The following is a 16,439-nucleotide window of genomic DNA, read 5'->3' on the forward strand; positions in this document are numbered from 1 at the left end:
AGGAGACTCATTACTACGCAATGAGCTGACGAGATTTAGCCGAATTCCTTTTCTAAGACCCTCTAATTTGCGATTTAACGTTTCTGTTAAGCTTTCGTTTCCTCGAGAAATCCGCTTAGGAAGTTCGAAATTCGATTCCGGTTCCATTTTATCGTATCCCAGGCATAATAATAGCTTTACATTCGTTATTTCCTTCTACTTATTTTTTTTTCTTATTTCTGGGAACATTTATCGATTTTTGTTGTCGTGAGCCGGTTCTGTGCGAAACGGTATGACGTAGATTACTCCGGAGACGGTTAACTCATTAAAAACAATTATTTCGACTGTTTTATCCATAATTTACGTAAACGGTTGCGATACGAGGTCTTCTCAGGGTGGTCACCCATCCTAGCTCTGCCATCGCGCTAGTACGCTTAACTTCATGGTTATGATTGGGCGAGAGCAGTGCCGCGTGTTGTCCATCGGCGCCCGCTCCACACGTACTCGAGGGATATAAGAATAAACATCTTACTCAATGTCGGGTGCGATCATACCAGCACTAATGCACCGAATCCCATCAGAACTCCGAAATTAAGCGTGCTTGTGCGAGAGCAGTACTAGAATGGGTGACCCCCTGGGAAGTCCTCGTGTTGCACCCCTTTTCGTGTTTTTTTATTTTTGATTACTTGTTGACAGACGATTTTCGGCTCAAATCATCTGAATATCGATCAGGATTAGATAAGACATGTGAAATGAAAGTAGCTCGGGCACTGCCGGATTTGGACAAAATTGTAAGCTAATTTGATTGTAAACGGGCAAACGGACGAGACTCATTACTAAGCAATGAGCTGACGAGATTTTAGCCGAATTCCTTCTCTAAGACCCTCTTATTTTCGATTACCGCTTATGTTAAGCTTTCATTTCCTCGAGAAATCTACTTAGGAAGTTCGAAATTCGATTCCGGTTCAATTTTATCGTATCCCAAGCATAATAATAGCTTTACATTCGTTATTTACCCCCTGGGGTGTCCCCGTGTTTCACCCCTTTTCGTGTTTTTCTATTTTTGATTACTTGTTGACAGATGATTTTCGGCTCAAACCATCTGAATCTCAATCGGGACCAGATAAGACATGTGAAATGGAAGTAGCTCGGGCACTGTCGGATTTGGACAAAATTGTAGGCTAATTTGATTGTAAACGGGCAAACGGACGAGACTCATTACTACGCAATGAGCTGACGAGATTTTTGCCGAATTCCTTCTTTAAGACCCTCTAATTTGCGATTTACCACTTCTGTTAAGCTTTCGTTTCCTCGAGAAATCAGCTAAGGAAGTTCGAAATTCGATTCCGGTTCCATTTTATCGTATCCCAGACATAATAATAGCTTTACATTCGTTATTTCCTTCTTCTTATTTTTTTTCTATTTTCTGGGAACATTTATCGATTTTTGTTGTCGTGAGCCGGTTCTGTGCGGAAGGGTATGACATAGATTACTCCGGAGATGGTTAACTCATTAAAAACAATTATTTCGACTGTTTTATTCATAATTTACCTAAACGGTCGCGACACGAGTTCTTCCCAGGGAGGTCACCCATCCTACATCTGCTATCGCGCGAGAATGCTTAACTTCATGGTTATGATTGGGCAAGAGCAGTGCCGCCTGTTGTCCATCGCCGCCCACTCCACACGTACTCGAGAGATATAGGAATAAACATCCCACTCAATGTCGGGTGCTATCATACTGGCAATAATGCACCAGATCCCATCAGAACTCCGAAGTTAAACGTTCTTGGGCGATAGCAGTACTAGGATGGGTGACCCCCTGGGAAGTCCTCATGTTGCACCCCTTTTCGTGTTTTTCTATTTTTGATTATTTGTTGACAGACGATTTTCGGCTCAAATCATCTGAATCTCGAACGGGACCAGATAAGACATGTGAAATGAAAGTAGCTCGGGCACTGCCGGATTTGGAAAAAATTGTAGGCTATTTTGATTGTAAAGGGGCAAACATACGAGTTGACGAGATTTTAGCCGAATTTCTTCTCTAAGACCCTATAATTTGCGATTTACCGCTTCTGTTAAGCTTTCGTTTCCTCGAGAAATCCGCTTAGGAAGTTCGAAATTCGATTTCGGTTCCATTTTATCGTATCCCAGGCATAATAATAGCTTTACATTCGTTATTTCTTTCTTCTTATTTTTTTTCTATTTTCTGGGAACATTTATCGATTTTTGTTGTCGTGAGCCGGTTCTGTGCGGAAGGGTATGACGCAGATTACTCCGGAGACAGGTTAACTCATTAAAAACAATTATTTCGACTGTTTTAACCATAATTTACGTAACCGGTCGCGACACGAGGTCTTCCCAGGGAGGTCACCCATCCTAGCTCTGCCATCGCGCCAGAACGCTTAACTTCATGGTTATGATTGGGCGAGAGCAGTGCCGCGTGTTGTCCATCGCCTTCCGCTCCACATGTACTCGAGGGATATAAGAATAAACATCCCACTCAATGTTTGCGATCACACCAGCACTAATGCACCGGATCCCATCAAAACTCCAAAGTTAAGAGTGCTTGGGCGAGAGCATTACTTGAATGGGTGACCCCCTGGGAAGTCCTCATGTTGCACCCCTTTTCGTGTTTTTCTATTTTTGATTACTTGTTGACAGACGATTTTCGGCTCAAATCATCTGAATCGCGAACGGGGCCAGATAAGACATTGCACCCCTTTTCGTGTAAGACATGTGAAATGAAAGTATCTCGGGCACTGCCGGATTTGGACAAAATTGTAGGCTAATTTGATTGTAAACGGGCAAACGGACGAGACTCATTCCTACGCAATGGGCTGACGAGATTTTAACCGAATTCCTCCTCTAAGACCCTCTAATTTTGGATTTACCGCTTTTGTTAAGCTTTCGTTTCCTCGAGATATCAGCTTAGGAAGTTCAAAATTCGATTCCGGTTCCATTTTATCGTATCCCAGGCATAATAATAGCTTTACATTCGTTATTTTCTTCTTCTTATTTTTTTCTATTTTTTGGGAACATTTATCGATTTTTGTTGTCGTGAGCCGGTTATGTGCGGAAGGGTATGACGCAGATTACTCCGGAGATGGTAAACTCATTAAAAACAATTATTTCGACTGTTTTATCCATAATTTACCTAAACGGTCGCGACACGAGGTCTTCCGAGGGAGGTCACCCATCCTACCTCTGCCATCGCGCCAGAACGCTTAACTTCATGGTTATGATTGGGCGAGAGCAGTGCCGCGTGTTGTCCATCACCGCCCGCTCGACACGTACTCGAGGGATATAAGAATAAATATCCCACTCAATGTCGGGTGAGATCATACCAGCACTAATGCACCGGATCCCATCAGAACTCCGAAGTTAAGCGTGCTTGGGCGAGAGCAGTACTAGGATGGGTGACCGACCCCCTGGGAAGTCCTCGTGTTGCACCCCTTTTCGTGTTTTTCTATTTTTGATTACTTGTTGACAGACGATTTTCGGCTCAAATCATTTGAATCTCTATAGGGACCAGATAAGACATGTGAAATGAAAGTAGTTCGGGCACTGCCGAATTTGGACAAAATTGTAGGCTAATTTGATTGTAAACGGGCAAACGGACGAGACTTATTACTACGCAATGAGCTGACGAGATTTTTGCCGAATTCCTTCTCTAAGACCCTCTAATTTGCGATTTAACGCTTCTGTTAAGCTTTCGTTTCCTCGAGAAATCCTCTTAGGAAGTTCGAAATTCGATTCCGGTTCCATTTTATCGTATCCCAGGCATAATAATAGCTTTACATTCGTTATTTGCTTCTTCTTATTTTTTTTTCTATATTCTGGGAACATTTATCGATTTTTGTTGTCGTGAGCCGGTTCTGTGCGGAAGGGTATGACGCAGATTACTCCGGAGACGGTTAACTCATTAAAAACAATTATTTCGACTGTTTTAACCATAATTTACGTAACCGGTCGCGACACGAGGTCTTCCCAGGGAGGTCACCCATCCTAGCTCTGCCAACGCGTCAGAACGCTTAACTTCATTGTTATGATTGGGCAAGAGCAGTGCCGCGTGTTGTCCATCGCCTTCCGCTCCACTCGTACTCGAGGGATATAAGAATAAACATCCCATTCAATGTTTGCGATCATTCCAGCACTAATGCACCGGATCCCATCAAAACTCCAAAGTTAAGCGTGCTTGGGCGAGAGCAGTACTAGAATGGGTGACCCCCTGGGAAGTCCTCGTGTTGCACCCCTTTTCGTGTTTTTCTATTTTTGATTACTTGTTGACAGACGATTTTCGGCTTAAATCATCTGAATCGCGAACGGGGCCAGATAAGACATTGCACCCCTTTTCGTGTTTTTCTATTTTTGATTACTTGTTGACAGACGATTTTCGGCTCAAATCATCTGAATCTCGAACGGGACCAGATAAGACATGTGAAATGAAAGTATCTCGGGCACTGCCGGATTTGGACAAAATTGTAGGCTAATTTGATTGTAAACGGGCAAACGGACGAGACTCATTCCTACGCAATGAGCTGACGAGATTTTAACCGAATTCCTCCTCTAAGACCCTCTAATTTTGGATTTACCGCTTCTGTTAAGCTTTTGTTTCCTCGAGATATCAGCTTAGGAAGTTCAAAATTCGATTCCGGTTCCATTTTATCGTATCCCAGGCATAATAATAGCTTTACATTCGTTATTTTCTTCTTCTTATTTTTTTTCTATTTTCTAGGAACATTTATCGATTTTTGTTGTCGTGAGCCGGTTCTGTGCGGAAGGGTATGACGCAGATTTACTACGGAGACGGTTAACTCATTAAAAACAAATTTTTCGACTGTTTTATCCATAATTTACGTAAACAGTCGCGACACGAGATCTTCCCACGGAGGTCACCCATCCTACCTCTACCATCGCGCCAGAACGCTTAACTTCATGGTTATGATTGGGCGATAGCAGTGCCGCGTGTTGTCCATCGCCGCCCGCTCCACACGTACTCGAGGGATATAAGAATAAACATCCCACTCAATCTGGGGTGCGATCATACCAGCACTAATGCACCAGATCCCATGAGAACTCCGAAGTTAAGCGTGGTTGGGCGAGAGCAGTACTAGGATAGGTGACCCCCTGGGAAGTCCTCGTGTTGCACCCCTTTTCGTGTTTTTCTATTTTTTATTACTTGTTGACAGACAATTTTCGGCTAAATCATCTGAATCTATATCGGGACCAGATAAGACATGTGAAATGAAAGTAGCTCGGGCACTGCCGGATTTGGACAAAATTGTAGGCTAATTTGATTGTAAACGGGCAAACGGACAAGACTCATTACTACTCAATGAGCTGACGAGATTTTTGCCGAATTCCTTCTCTAAGACCCTTTAATTTGCGATTTAACGCTTCTGTTAAGCTTTCGTTTCCTCGAGAAATCCTCTTAGGAAGTCCGAAATTCGATTACGGTTCCATTTTATCGTATCCCAGGCATAATAATAGCTTTTCATTCGTTATTTGCTTCTTCTTATTTTTTTTCTATTTTCTGGGAACGTTTATCGATTTTTGTTGTCGTGAGCCGGTTCTGTGCGGAAGGGTATGACGCAGATTACTCCGGAGACGGTTAACTCATTAAAAACAATTATTTCGACTGTTTTAACCATAATTTACGTAACCGATCGCGACACAAGGTCTTACCAGGGAGGTCACCCATCCTAGCTCTGCCATCGCGCAAGAACGCTTAACTTCATGGTTATGATTGGGCGAGAGCAGTGCCGCGTGTTGTCCATCGCCGCCCGCTCCACACGTACTCGAGGGATATAAGAATAAACATCCCACTCAATGTCGGGTTTGATCATACCTGCACAAATGCACCGGATCCCATCAGAACTCCGAAACTAAGCGTGCTTGGGCAAGAGCAGTACTACGAAGGGTGACCCCCTGGGAAGTCCTCGTGTTGTGCACCCCTTTTCGTGTTTTTCTATTTTGATTACTTGTTGACAGACAATTTTCGGCTCAAATCATCTGAATCTCGATCGGGACCAGATAAGACATGTGAAATGAAAGTAGCTCGGGCACTGCCGGATTTGGACAAAATTGTAGGCTAATTTGATTGTAAACGGGCAAACGGACGAGACTCATTACTACGCAATGAGCTGACGAGATTTTAGCCGAATTCCTTCTCTAAGACCCTCTAATTTGCGATTTACCGCTTTTGTTAAGCTTTCGTTTCATCGAGAAATCCGCTTAGGAAGTTCGAAATTCGATTCCGGTTCTATTTTATCGTATCCCATGCATAATAATAGCTTTACATTCGTTATTTCCTTCTTCTTATTTTTTTTTCTATTTTCTGGGAACATTTATCGATTTTTGTTGTCGTGAGCCGGTTCTGTGCGGAAGGGTATGACGCAGATTACTCCGGAGACAGTCAACTCATTAAAAACAATTATTTCGACTGTTTTAACCATAATTTACGTAACCGATCGCGACACGAGGTCTTCCCAGGGAGGTCACCCATCCTAGCTCTGCCATCGCGCCAGAACGCATAACTTAATGGTTATGATTAGGCGAGAGCAGTGCCGCGTGTTGTCCATCGCCGCCCGCTCCACACGTACTTGAGGGATATAAGAATAAACATCCCACTCAATGGTTGCGATCATACCAGCACTAATGCACCGGATCCCATTAAAACTCCGAAGTTAAGCGTGCTTCGGCGAGAGCAGTACTAGGATTGGTGACCCCCTGGGAAGTCCTCGTGTTGCACTTCTTTTCGTGTTTTTCTATTTTTGATTACTTGTTGACAGACGATTTTCGGCTCAAATCATCTGAATCTCGATCGGGACCAAATAAGACATGTGAAATGAAAGTAGCTCGGGCATTGCCGGATTTGGACAAAATTGTAGGCTAATTTGATTGTAAACGGGCAAACGGACGAGACTCATTACTACGCAATGAGCTGACGAGATTTTAGCCGAATTCCTTCTCTAAGACCCTCTAATTTGCCGATTTACCGCTTCTGTTAAGCTTTCGTTTTCTCGAGAAATCCGCTTAGGAAGTTCGAAATTCGATTCCGGTTCCATTTTATCGTATCTCAGGCATAATAATAGCTTTACATTCGTTATTTCCTTCTTCTTATTTTTTTTTTCTATTTTCTAGGAACATTTATCGATTTTTGTTGTCGTGAGCCGGTTCTGTGCGGAAGGGTATGACGCAGATTACTCCGGAGACGGTTAACTCATTTAAAACTATTATTTCGACTGTTTTATCCATAATTTACGTAAACGGTCGCGACACGAGGTCTTCCCAGGGATGTCACCCATCCTAGCTCTGCCATCGCGCCAGAACGCTTAACTTCATGGTTATGATTGGGCGAGAGCAGTACCGCGTGTTGTCCATCGCCGCCCGCTCCACACGTACTTCGAGGGATATAAGAATAAACATCCCACTCAATGGTTGCGATCATACCATGCACTAATGCACCGGATCCTATCAAAACTCTGAAGTTAAGCGTGCTTGGACGAGAGCAGTACTAGGATGGGTGACCCCCTGGGAAGTCCTCGTGTTGCACCCCTTTTCGTGTTTTTCTATTTTTGATTACTTGTTGACAGACGATTTTTGGCTCAAATCATCTGAATCTCAATCGGGACCAGATAAGACGTGAAATGAAAGTAGCTCGGGCACTGCCGGATTTGGACAAAATTGTAGGCTAATTTGATTGTAAACGGGCAAACGGACGAGACTCATTCTATGCAATGAGCTGACGAGATTTTCGCCGAATTCCTTCACTAAGACCCTCTAATTTGCGATTTACCGCTTCTGTTAAGCTTTCGTTTGCTCGAGAAATCCTCTTAGGAAGTTCGAAATTCGATTCCTGGTTCCATTTTATCGTATCCCAGGCATAATAATAGCTTTACATTCGTTATTTGCTTCTTCTTATTTTTTTTTCTATTTTCTGGGAACATTTATCGATTTTTGTTGTCGTGAGCCGGTTCTGTGCGGAAGGGTATGACGCAGATTACTCCGGAGACGGTTAACTCATTAAAAAGAATTATTTCGACTGTTTTATCCATAATTTACGTAACCGGTCGCGACACGAGGTCTTCCCAGGGAGGTCACCCATCCTAGCTCTGCCATCGCGCCAGAACGCTTAACTTCATGGTTATGATTGGGCGAGAGCAGTGCCGCGTGTTGTCCATCGCCTTTCGCTCCACACGTACTCGAGGGATATAAGAATAAACATCCCACTTAATGTTTGCGATCATACAAGCACTAATGCACCGGATCCCATCAAAACTCCAAAGTTAAGCGTGCTTGGGCGAGAGCAGTACTAGAATGGGTGACCCCCCCCTGGGAAGTCCTCGTGTTGCACCCCTTTTCGTGTTTTTCTATTTTTGATTACTTGTTGACAGACAATTTTCGGCTCAAATCATCTGAATCTCGAACGGGACCAGATAAGACATTGCACCCCTTTTCGTGTTTTTCTAATTTTGATTACTTGTTGACAGACGATTTTCGACTCAAATCATCTGAATCTCGAACGAGACCAGATAAGACATGTGAAATGAAAGTATCTCGGGCACTGCCGGATTTGGACAAAATTGTAGGCTAATTTGATTGTAAACGGGCAAACGGACGAGACTCATTCCTACGCAATGAGCTGACGAGATTTTAGCCGAATTCCTCCTCTAAGACCCTATAATTTTCGATTTACCGCTTCTGTTAAGCTTTCGTTTCCTCGAGATATCCGCTTAGGAAGTTCGAAATTCGATTCCGGTTCCATTTTATCGTATCTCAGGCATAATAATAGCTTTACATTCGTTATTTTCTTCTTCTTATTTTTTTTTCTATTTTCTAGGAACATTTATCGATTTTTGTTGTCGTGAGCCGTTTCTGTGCGGAAGGGTATGACGCAAATTACTCCGGAGACGGTTAACTCATTAAAAACAATTATTTCGACTGTTTTATCCATAATTTATGTAAACGGTCGCGACACGAGGTCTTCCCAGGGAGGTCACCCATCCTACCTCTGCCATCGCGCCAGAAGGCTTAACTTCATGGTTATGATTGGGCGAGAGCAGTGCCGCGTGTTGTCCATCGCCTTCCGCTCCACACGTACTCGAGGGATATAAGAATAAACATCCCACTCAATGTCGGGTGCGATCATACCACCACTAACGCACCGGATCTCATCAGAACTCCGAAGTTAAGCATGCTTGGACGAGAGCAGTACTAGGATGGGTGACCCCCTTGGAAGTCCTCGGGTTGCACCCCTTTTCGTGTTTTTCTATTTTTGATTACTTGTTGACAGACGATTTTCGGCTCAAATCATCTGAATCTCGATCGGGACCAGATAAGACATGTGAAATGAAAGTAGCTCTGGCACTGCCGGATTTGGACAAAATTGTAGGCTAATTTGATTGTAAACGGGCAAACGGACGAGACTCATTACTACGCAATGAGCTGACGAGATTTTTGCCGAATTCCTTCTCTAAGACCCTCTAATTTGCGATTTAACGCTTCTGTTAAGCTTTCGTTTCCTCGAGAAATCCTCTTAGGAAGTTCGAAATTCGATTCCGGTTCCATTTTATCGTATCCAGACATAATAATAGCTTTTCATTCGTTATTTGCTTCTTCTTATTTTTTTTCTATTTTCTGGGAACATTTATCAATTTTGGTTGTCGTGAGCCGGTTCTGTGCGGAAGGGTATGACGCAGATTACTCCGGAGACGGTTTACTCATTAAAAACAATTATTTCGACTGTTTTATCCATAATTTACGTAAACGGTCGCGACACGAGGTCTTCCCAGGGAGGTCACCCATCCTACCTCTGCCATCGCGCCAGAAGGCTTAACTTCATGGTTATGATTGGGCGAGAGCAGTGCCGCATGTTGTCCATCGCCTTCCGCTCCACACGTACTCGAGGGATATAAGAATAAGCATCCCACTCAATGTCGGGTGCGATCATACCAGCACTAACGCACCGGATCTCATTCAGAACTCCGAAGTTAAGCGTGCTTGGGCGAGAGCAGTACTAGGATGGGTGACCCCCTGGGAAGTCCTCGGGTTGCACCCCTTTTCGTGTTTTTCAATTTTTGATTACTGTTGACAGACGATTTTCGGCTCAAATCATCTGAATCTCGATCGGGACCAGATAAGACATGTGAAATAAAAGTAGCTCTGGCACTGCCGGATTTGGACAAAATTGTAGGCTAATTTGATTGTAAACGGGCAAACGGACGAGACTCATTACTACGCAATGAGCTGACGAGATTTTTGCCGAATTCCTTCTCTAAGACCCTCTAATTTGCGATTTAACGCTTCTGTTAAGCTTTCGTTTCCTCGAGAAATCCTCTTAGGAAGTTCGAAATTCGATTCCGGTTCCATTTTATCGTATCCAGGCATAATAATAGCTCTTCATTCGTTATTTGCTTCTTCTTATTTTTTTTCTATTTTCTGGGAACATTTATCAATTTTTGTTGTCGTGAGCCGGTTCTGTGCGGAAGGGTATGACGCAGATTACTCCGGAGATGGTTAACTCATTAAAAACAATTATTTCGACTGTTTTAACCATAATTTACGTAACCGATCGCGACACGAGGTCTTCCCAGGGAGGTCACCCATCCTAGCTCCGCCATCGCGCCAGAACGTTTAACTTCATGGTTATGATTGGGCGAGAGCAGTGCCGCGTGTTGTCCATCGTCGCCCGCTCCACACGTACTCAAGGGATGTAAGAATAAACATCCCACTCAATATAGGGTGCGATCATACCAGCACTAATGCACCGGATTCCATCAGAACTCCGAAGTTAAGCGTGCTTGGGCGAGTGCAGTACTAGGATGGGTGACCCCCTAGGAAGTCCTCGTGTTGCACCCTTTTTCGTGTTTTTCTATTTTTGATTACTTGTTGACAGACGATTTTCGGCTCAAATCATCTGAATATCGATCGGGACCAGATAAGACATGTGAAATGAAAGTAGCTCTGGCACTGCCGGATTTGGACAAAATTGTAGGCTAATTTGATTGTAAACGGGCAAACGGACGAGACTCATTACTACGCAATGAGCTGACGAGATTTTTGCCGAATTCCTTCTCTAAGACCCTCTAATTTGCGATTTAACGCTTCTGTTAAGCTTTCGTTTCCTCGAGAAATCCTCTTAGGAAGTTCGAAATTCGATTCCGGTTCCATTTTATCGTATCCAGGCATAATAATAGCTTTTCATTCGTTATTTGCTTCTTCTTATTTATTTTTCTTTTTTCTGGGAACATTTATCGATTTTTGTTGTCGTGAGCCGGTTCTGTGCGGAAGGGTATGACGCAGATTACTCCGGAGACGGTTAACTCATTAAAAACAATTATTTCGACTGTTTTAACCATAATTTACGTAACCGATCGCGACACGATGTCTTCTCAGGGAGGTCACCCATCCTAGCTCTGCCATCGCGTTAGAACGCTTAACTTCATGGTTATGATTGGGAGAGAGCAGTGCCGCGTGTTGTCCATCGCCGCCCGCTCCACACGTACTCGAGGGATATAAGATTAAACATCCCACTCAATGTCGGGTGCTATCATACCTGCACTAATGCACCGGATCCCATCAGAACTCCGAAACTAAGCGTGCTTGGGCAAGAGCAGTACTAGGAAGGGTGACCCCTGGGAAGTCCTCGTGTTGTGCACCCCTTTTCGTATTTTTCTATTTTTGATTACTTGTTGACAGACGATTTTCGGCTCAAATCATGTGAATCTCGATCAGGACTAGATAAGACATGTGAAATGAAAGTAGCTCGGGCACTGCCGGATTTGGACAAAATTGTAGGCTAATTTGATTGTAAACGGGCAAACGGACGAGACTCATTACTACGCAATGAGATGACGAGATTTTAGCCGAATTCCTTCTCTAAGACCCTCTAATTTGCGATTTACCGCTTCTATTAAGCTTTCTTTTCATCGAGAAATCCGCTTAGGAAGTTCGAAATTCGATTCCGGTTGTATTTTATCGTATCACAGGCATAATAATAGCTTTACATTCGTTATTTCCTTCTTCTTATTTTTTTTCTATTTTCTGGGAACATTTATCGATTTTTGTTGTCGTTAGCCGGTTCTGTGCGGAAGGGTATGACGCAGATTACTCCGGAGACGGTTAACTCATTAAAAACAATTATTTCGACTATTTGAACCATAATTTATGTAACCGATCGCGACACGAGGTCTTCCCAGGGAGGTCACCCATCCTAGCTCTGCCATCGCGCCAGAACGCTTAACTTCATGGTTATGATTGGGCGAGAGCAGTGCCGCGTGTTGTCCATCGCCGCCCGCTCCACACGTACTTGAGGGATATAAGAATAAACATCCCACTCAATGGTTGCTGATCATACCAGCACTAATGCACCGGATCCTATCAAAACTCTGAAGTTAAGCGTGCTTGGGCGAGAGCAGTACTAGGATTGGTGACCCCCTGGGAAGTCCTCGTGTTGCACGCCTTTTCGTGTTTTTCTATTTTTGATTACTTGTTGACAGACGATTTTCGGCTCAAATTATCTGAATCTCGATCGGGACCAAATAAGACATGTGAAATGAAAGTAGCTCGGGCACTGCCGGATTTGGACAAAATTGTAGGCTAATTATTGTAAACGGGCAAACGGACGAGACTCATTACTACGCAATGAGCTGACGAGATTTTAGCCGAATTCCTTCTCTAAGACCCTCTAATTTGCGATTTACCGCTTCTGTTAAGCTTTCGTTTCCTCGAGAAATCCGCTTAGGAAGTTCGAAATTCGATTCCGGTTCCATTTTATCGTATCTCAGGCATAATAATAGCTATACATTCGTTATTTCCTTCTTCTTATTTTTTTTTCTATTTTCTGGGAACATTTATCGATTTTTGTTGTCGTGAGCCGGTTCTGTGCGGAAGGGTTTGACGCAGATTACTCCGGAGACGGTTAACTCATTAAAAACAATTATTTCGACTGTTTTATCCATAATTTACGTAAACGGTCACGACACGAGGTCTTCCCAGGGAGGTCACCCATCCTAGCTCCGCCATCGCGCCAGAACGCTTAACTTCATGGTTATGATTGGGCGAGAGCAGTGCCGCGTGTTGTCCATCGCCGCCCGCTCCACACGTACTCGAGGGATATAAGAATAAACATCCCACTCAATGTCGGGTGCGATCATACCTGCACTAATGCACCGGATCCCATAAGAACTTCGAAGTTAAGCTTGCTTGGGCAAGAGCAGTACTAGGATGGGTGACCCCCTGGGAAGTCCTCGTGTTGCACCCCTTTTCGTGTTTTTCTATTTTTGATTACTTGTCGACAGACGATTTTTGGCTCAAATCATCTGAATCTAAATCGGGACCAGATAAGACGTGAAATGAAAGTAGCTCGGCCATTGCCGGATTTGTACAAAATTGTAGGCTAATTTGATTGTAAACGGGCAAACGGACGAGACTCTTTACTACGCAATGAGATGACGAGATTTTAGCCGAATTCCTTCTCTAAGACCCTCTAATTTGCGATTTACCGCTTCTGTTAAGCTTTCGTTTCATCGAGAAATCCGCTTAGGAAGTTCGAAATTCGATTCCGGTTGAATTTTATCGTATCCCAGGCATAATAATAGCTTTACATTCGTTATTTCCTTCTTCTTATTTTTTTTCTATTTTCTGGGAACATTTATCGATTTTTGTTGTCGTTAGCCGGTTATGTGCGGAAGGGTATGACGCAGATTACGCCGGAAACGGTTAACTCATTAAAAACAATTATTTCGACTATTTTAACCATAATTTACGTAACCGATCGCGACACGAGGTCTTCCCAGGGAGGTCACCCATCCTAGCTCTGCCATCGCGCCAGAACGCTTAACTTCATGGTTATGATTGGGCGAGAGCAGTGTCGCGTGTTGTCCATCGCCGCCCGCTCCACACGTACTTGAGGGATATAGGAAAAAACATCCCACTCAATGGTTGCGATCATACCAGCACTAATGCACCGGATCCCATCAAAACTCTGAAGTTAAGCGTGCTTGGGCGAGAGCAGTACTAGGATTGGTGACCCCCTGGGAAGTCCTCGTGTTGCACGCCTTTTCGTGTTTTTCTATTTTTGATTACTTGTTGACATACGATTTTCGGCTCAAATTATCTGAATCTCGATCGGGACCAAATAAGACATGTGAAATGAAAGTAGCTCGGGCACTGCCGGATTTGGACAAAATTGTAGGCTAATTTGATTGTAAACGGGCAAACGGACGAGACTCATTCCTACGCAATGAGCTGACGAGATTTTAGCCGAATTCCTTCTCTAAGACCCTCTAATTTGCGATTTACCGCTTCTGTTAAGCTTTCGTTTCCTCGATAAATCCGCTTAGGAAGTTCGAAATTCGATTCCGGTTCCATTTTATCGTATCTCAGGCATAATAATAGCTATACATTCGTTATTTCCTTCTTCTTATTTTTTTTTCTATTTTCTGGGAACATTTATCGATTTTTGTTGTCGTGAGCCGGTTCTGTGCGGAAAGGTTTGACGCAGATTACTCCGGAGACGGTTAACTCATTAAAAACAATTATTTCGACTGTTTTATCCATAATTTACGTAAACGGTCGCGACACGAGGTCTTCCCAGGGAGGTCACCCATCCTAGCTCCGCCATCGCGCCAGAACGCTTAACTTCATGGTTATGATTGGGCGAGAGCAGTGCCGCGTGTTGTCCATCGCCGCCCGCTCCACACGTACTCGAGGGATATAAGAATAAACATCCCACTCAATGTCGGGTGCGATCATACCTGCACTAATGCACCGGATCCCATCAGAACTTCGAAGTTAAGCTTGCTTGGGCAAGAGCAGTACTAGGATGGGTGACCCCCTGGGAAGTCCTCGTGTTGCACCCCTTTTCGTGTTTTTCTATTTTTGATTACTTGTTGACAGACGATTTTTGGCTCAAATCATCTGAATCTAAATCGGGACCAGATAAGACGTGAAATGAAAGTAGCTCGGCCATTGCCGGATTTGTACAAAATTGTAGGCTAATTTGATTGTAAACGGGCAAACGGACGAGACTCATTACTATGCAATGAGCTGACGAGATTTTAGCCGAATTCCTTCTCTAAGACCCTCTAATTTGCGATTTATCGCTTCTGTTAAGCTTTCGTTTCCTCGAGAAATCCGCTTAGGAAGTTCGAAATTCGATTCCGGTTCTATTTTATTGTATCACAGGGATAATAATAGCTTTACATTCGTTATTTCCTTCTTCTTATTTTTTTTTCTATTTCCTGGGAACATTTATCGATTTTTGTTGTCGTGAGCCGGTTCTGTGCGGAAGGGTATGACGCAGATTACTCCGGAGACGGTTAACTCATTAAAAACAATTATTTCGACTGTTTTATCCATAATTTACGTAAACGGTCGCGACACGAGGTCTTCCCAGGGAGGTCACCCATCCTACCTCTGCCATCGCGCCAGAACGCTTAACTTTATGGTTATGATTGGGCGAGAGCAGTGCCGCGTGTTGTCCATCACCGCCTGCTCCACACGTACTCGAGGGATATAAGAATAAACATCCCACTCAATGTCGGGTGCTATCATACCAGCACTAATGCACCGGATCCCATCAGAACTCCGAAGTTAAGTGTGCATGGGCGAGAGCAGTACTATGATGGGTGACCCCCTCGGAAGTCCTCGTGTTGCACCCCTTTTCGTGTTTTTCTATTTTTGATTACTTGTTGGCAGACGATTTTTGGCTCAAATACTCTAAATTTTGATCAGCACCAGAGAAGACATTTTAAATCAACATAGCTCGGGCACTGCCGGATTTGGACAAAATTGTAGGCAAATTTGAATGTAAACGGGCAAACTAACGAGACTCATTGCTCTGCAATGGGCTGACGAGGGATTTAAGAATAAACTCGCCGCCCGCTCCACATGTACCTGAGGGATTTAAGAATAAACATCCCACTCAATGTTGGGTGCGATCATAAAAGCACTAATGCACCGGATCCCATCAGAACTCCGAAGTTAAGCGTTCTTGTGCGAGAACAGTACTAGGATGGGTGACCCGCTGGGAAGTCCTCGTGTTGCACCCCTTTTCGTGTTTTTCTATTTTTGATTACTTATTGACATACGATTTTTGGCTCAAATCATCTGAATCTCGATCAGGACGAGAGAAGACATGTAAAATCAACGTAGCTCGGGAACTGCCGGATTTGCACAAAATTGTAGGCTATTTTGATTGTAAACGGGCAAACGAACGAGACTCATTATTCCGCAATGAGCTGACGAGATTTTAGCCGAATTCCTTCTCTAAGACCCTCTAATTTGCGATTTTCCGCTTCTGTTAAGCTTCCGTTTCCTCGAGAAATCCGCTTAGGAAGTACGAAATTCGATTTCGGTTTTATTTTAACGTATCCCATGATTAATAATAGTTATACATTCACTATTTTCATATTCTTATTTTTTTTCTATTTTCTGGGAACATTTAGCGATTTT

At 43.5% G+C, this 16,439-nt stretch overlaps 16 non-coding genes and 4 pseudogenes across 16 annotated transcripts; all 20 read left to right on the top strand.

The window, feature by feature from the left end:
• The first annotated feature begins 519 nt into the window (after positions 1-519).
• LOC142517368 (5S ribosomal RNA) lies at positions 520-638 on the top strand. Its single transcript, XR_012813118.1, has one exon. It is a non-coding gene; the product is annotated as a 5S ribosomal RNA (ribosomal RNA).
• Positions 639-1,706: 1,068 nt separating this feature from the next.
• Positions 1,707-1,825, top strand: LOC142511240 (5S ribosomal RNA; annotated as a pseudogene).
• A 661-nt stretch (positions 1,826-2,486) lies between these two features.
• Positions 2,487-2,605, top strand: LOC142510428 (5S ribosomal RNA). The gene has a single exon (XR_012808539.1). It is a non-coding gene; the product is annotated as a 5S ribosomal RNA (ribosomal RNA).
• Positions 2,606-3,311: 706 nt separating this feature from the next.
• Positions 3,312-3,434, top strand: LOC142516610 (5S ribosomal RNA). The gene has a single exon (XR_012812396.1). It is a non-coding gene; the product is annotated as a 5S ribosomal RNA (ribosomal RNA).
• A 681-nt stretch (positions 3,435-4,115) lies between these two features.
• Positions 4,116-4,234, top strand: LOC142517577 (5S ribosomal RNA). Its single transcript, XR_012813316.1, has one exon. It is a non-coding gene; the product is annotated as a 5S ribosomal RNA (ribosomal RNA).
• Positions 4,235-5,014: 780 nt separating this feature from the next.
• On the top strand, positions 5,015-5,133 carry LOC142516815 (5S ribosomal RNA). Its single transcript, XR_012812589.1, has one exon. It is a non-coding gene; the product is annotated as a 5S ribosomal RNA (ribosomal RNA).
• Positions 5,134-5,815: 682 nt separating this feature from the next.
• LOC142510114 (5S ribosomal RNA) lies at positions 5,816-5,934 on the top strand. Its single transcript, XR_012808246.1, has one exon. It is a non-coding gene; the product is annotated as a 5S ribosomal RNA (ribosomal RNA).
• Positions 5,935-6,616: 682 nt separating this feature from the next.
• LOC142509297 (5S ribosomal RNA) lies at positions 6,617-6,735 on the top strand. The gene has a single exon (XR_012807478.1). It is a non-coding gene; the product is annotated as a 5S ribosomal RNA (ribosomal RNA).
• A 684-nt stretch (positions 6,736-7,419) lies between these two features.
• LOC142508983 (5S ribosomal RNA) lies at positions 7,420-7,539 on the top strand. The gene has a single exon (XR_012807177.1). It is a non-coding gene; the product is annotated as a 5S ribosomal RNA (ribosomal RNA).
• A 679-nt stretch (positions 7,540-8,218) lies between these two features.
• Positions 8,219-8,340, top strand: LOC142511117 (5S ribosomal RNA; annotated as a pseudogene).
• Positions 8,341-9,120: 780 nt separating this feature from the next.
• On the top strand, positions 9,121-9,239 carry LOC142508362 (5S ribosomal RNA). The gene has a single exon (XR_012806577.1). It is a non-coding gene; the product is annotated as a 5S ribosomal RNA (ribosomal RNA).
• A 682-nt stretch (positions 9,240-9,921) lies between these two features.
• Positions 9,922-10,041, top strand: LOC142513262 (5S ribosomal RNA). The gene has a single exon (XR_012809218.1). It is a non-coding gene; the product is annotated as a 5S ribosomal RNA (ribosomal RNA).
• Positions 10,042-10,722: 681 nt separating this feature from the next.
• On the top strand, positions 10,723-10,841 carry LOC142513383 (5S ribosomal RNA). Its single transcript, XR_012809332.1, has one exon. It is a non-coding gene; the product is annotated as a 5S ribosomal RNA (ribosomal RNA).
• Positions 10,842-11,524: 683 nt separating this feature from the next.
• LOC142511022 (5S ribosomal RNA) lies at positions 11,525-11,642 on the top strand (annotated as a pseudogene).
• Positions 11,643-12,324: 682 nt separating this feature from the next.
• On the top strand, positions 12,325-12,444 carry LOC142511166 (5S ribosomal RNA; annotated as a pseudogene).
• A 682-nt stretch (positions 12,445-13,126) lies between these two features.
• LOC142516131 (5S ribosomal RNA) lies at positions 13,127-13,245 on the top strand. The gene has a single exon (XR_012811943.1). It is a non-coding gene; the product is annotated as a 5S ribosomal RNA (ribosomal RNA).
• A 678-nt stretch (positions 13,246-13,923) lies between these two features.
• Positions 13,924-14,042, top strand: LOC142507336 (5S ribosomal RNA). Its single transcript, XR_012805596.1, has one exon. It is a non-coding gene; the product is annotated as a 5S ribosomal RNA (ribosomal RNA).
• A 684-nt stretch (positions 14,043-14,726) lies between these two features.
• LOC142515218 (5S ribosomal RNA) lies at positions 14,727-14,845 on the top strand. The gene has a single exon (XR_012811074.1). It is a non-coding gene; the product is annotated as a 5S ribosomal RNA (ribosomal RNA).
• Positions 14,846-15,527: 682 nt separating this feature from the next.
• Positions 15,528-15,646, top strand: LOC142514500 (5S ribosomal RNA). The gene has a single exon (XR_012810390.1). It is a non-coding gene; the product is annotated as a 5S ribosomal RNA (ribosomal RNA).
• Positions 15,647-15,917: 271 nt separating this feature from the next.
• LOC142516841 (5S ribosomal RNA) lies at positions 15,918-16,036 on the top strand. The gene has a single exon (XR_012812613.1). It is a non-coding gene; the product is annotated as a 5S ribosomal RNA (ribosomal RNA).
• Positions 16,037-16,439: the final 403 nt, after the last annotated feature.

Source organism: Primulina tabacum, chromosome 10 (assembly GCF_025594145.1).
Source record: "Primulina tabacum isolate GXHZ01 chromosome 10, ASM2559414v2, whole genome shotgun sequence".
Classification (NCBI taxonomy): domain Eukaryota; kingdom Viridiplantae; phylum Streptophyta; class Magnoliopsida; order Lamiales; family Gesneriaceae; genus Primulina; species Primulina tabacum.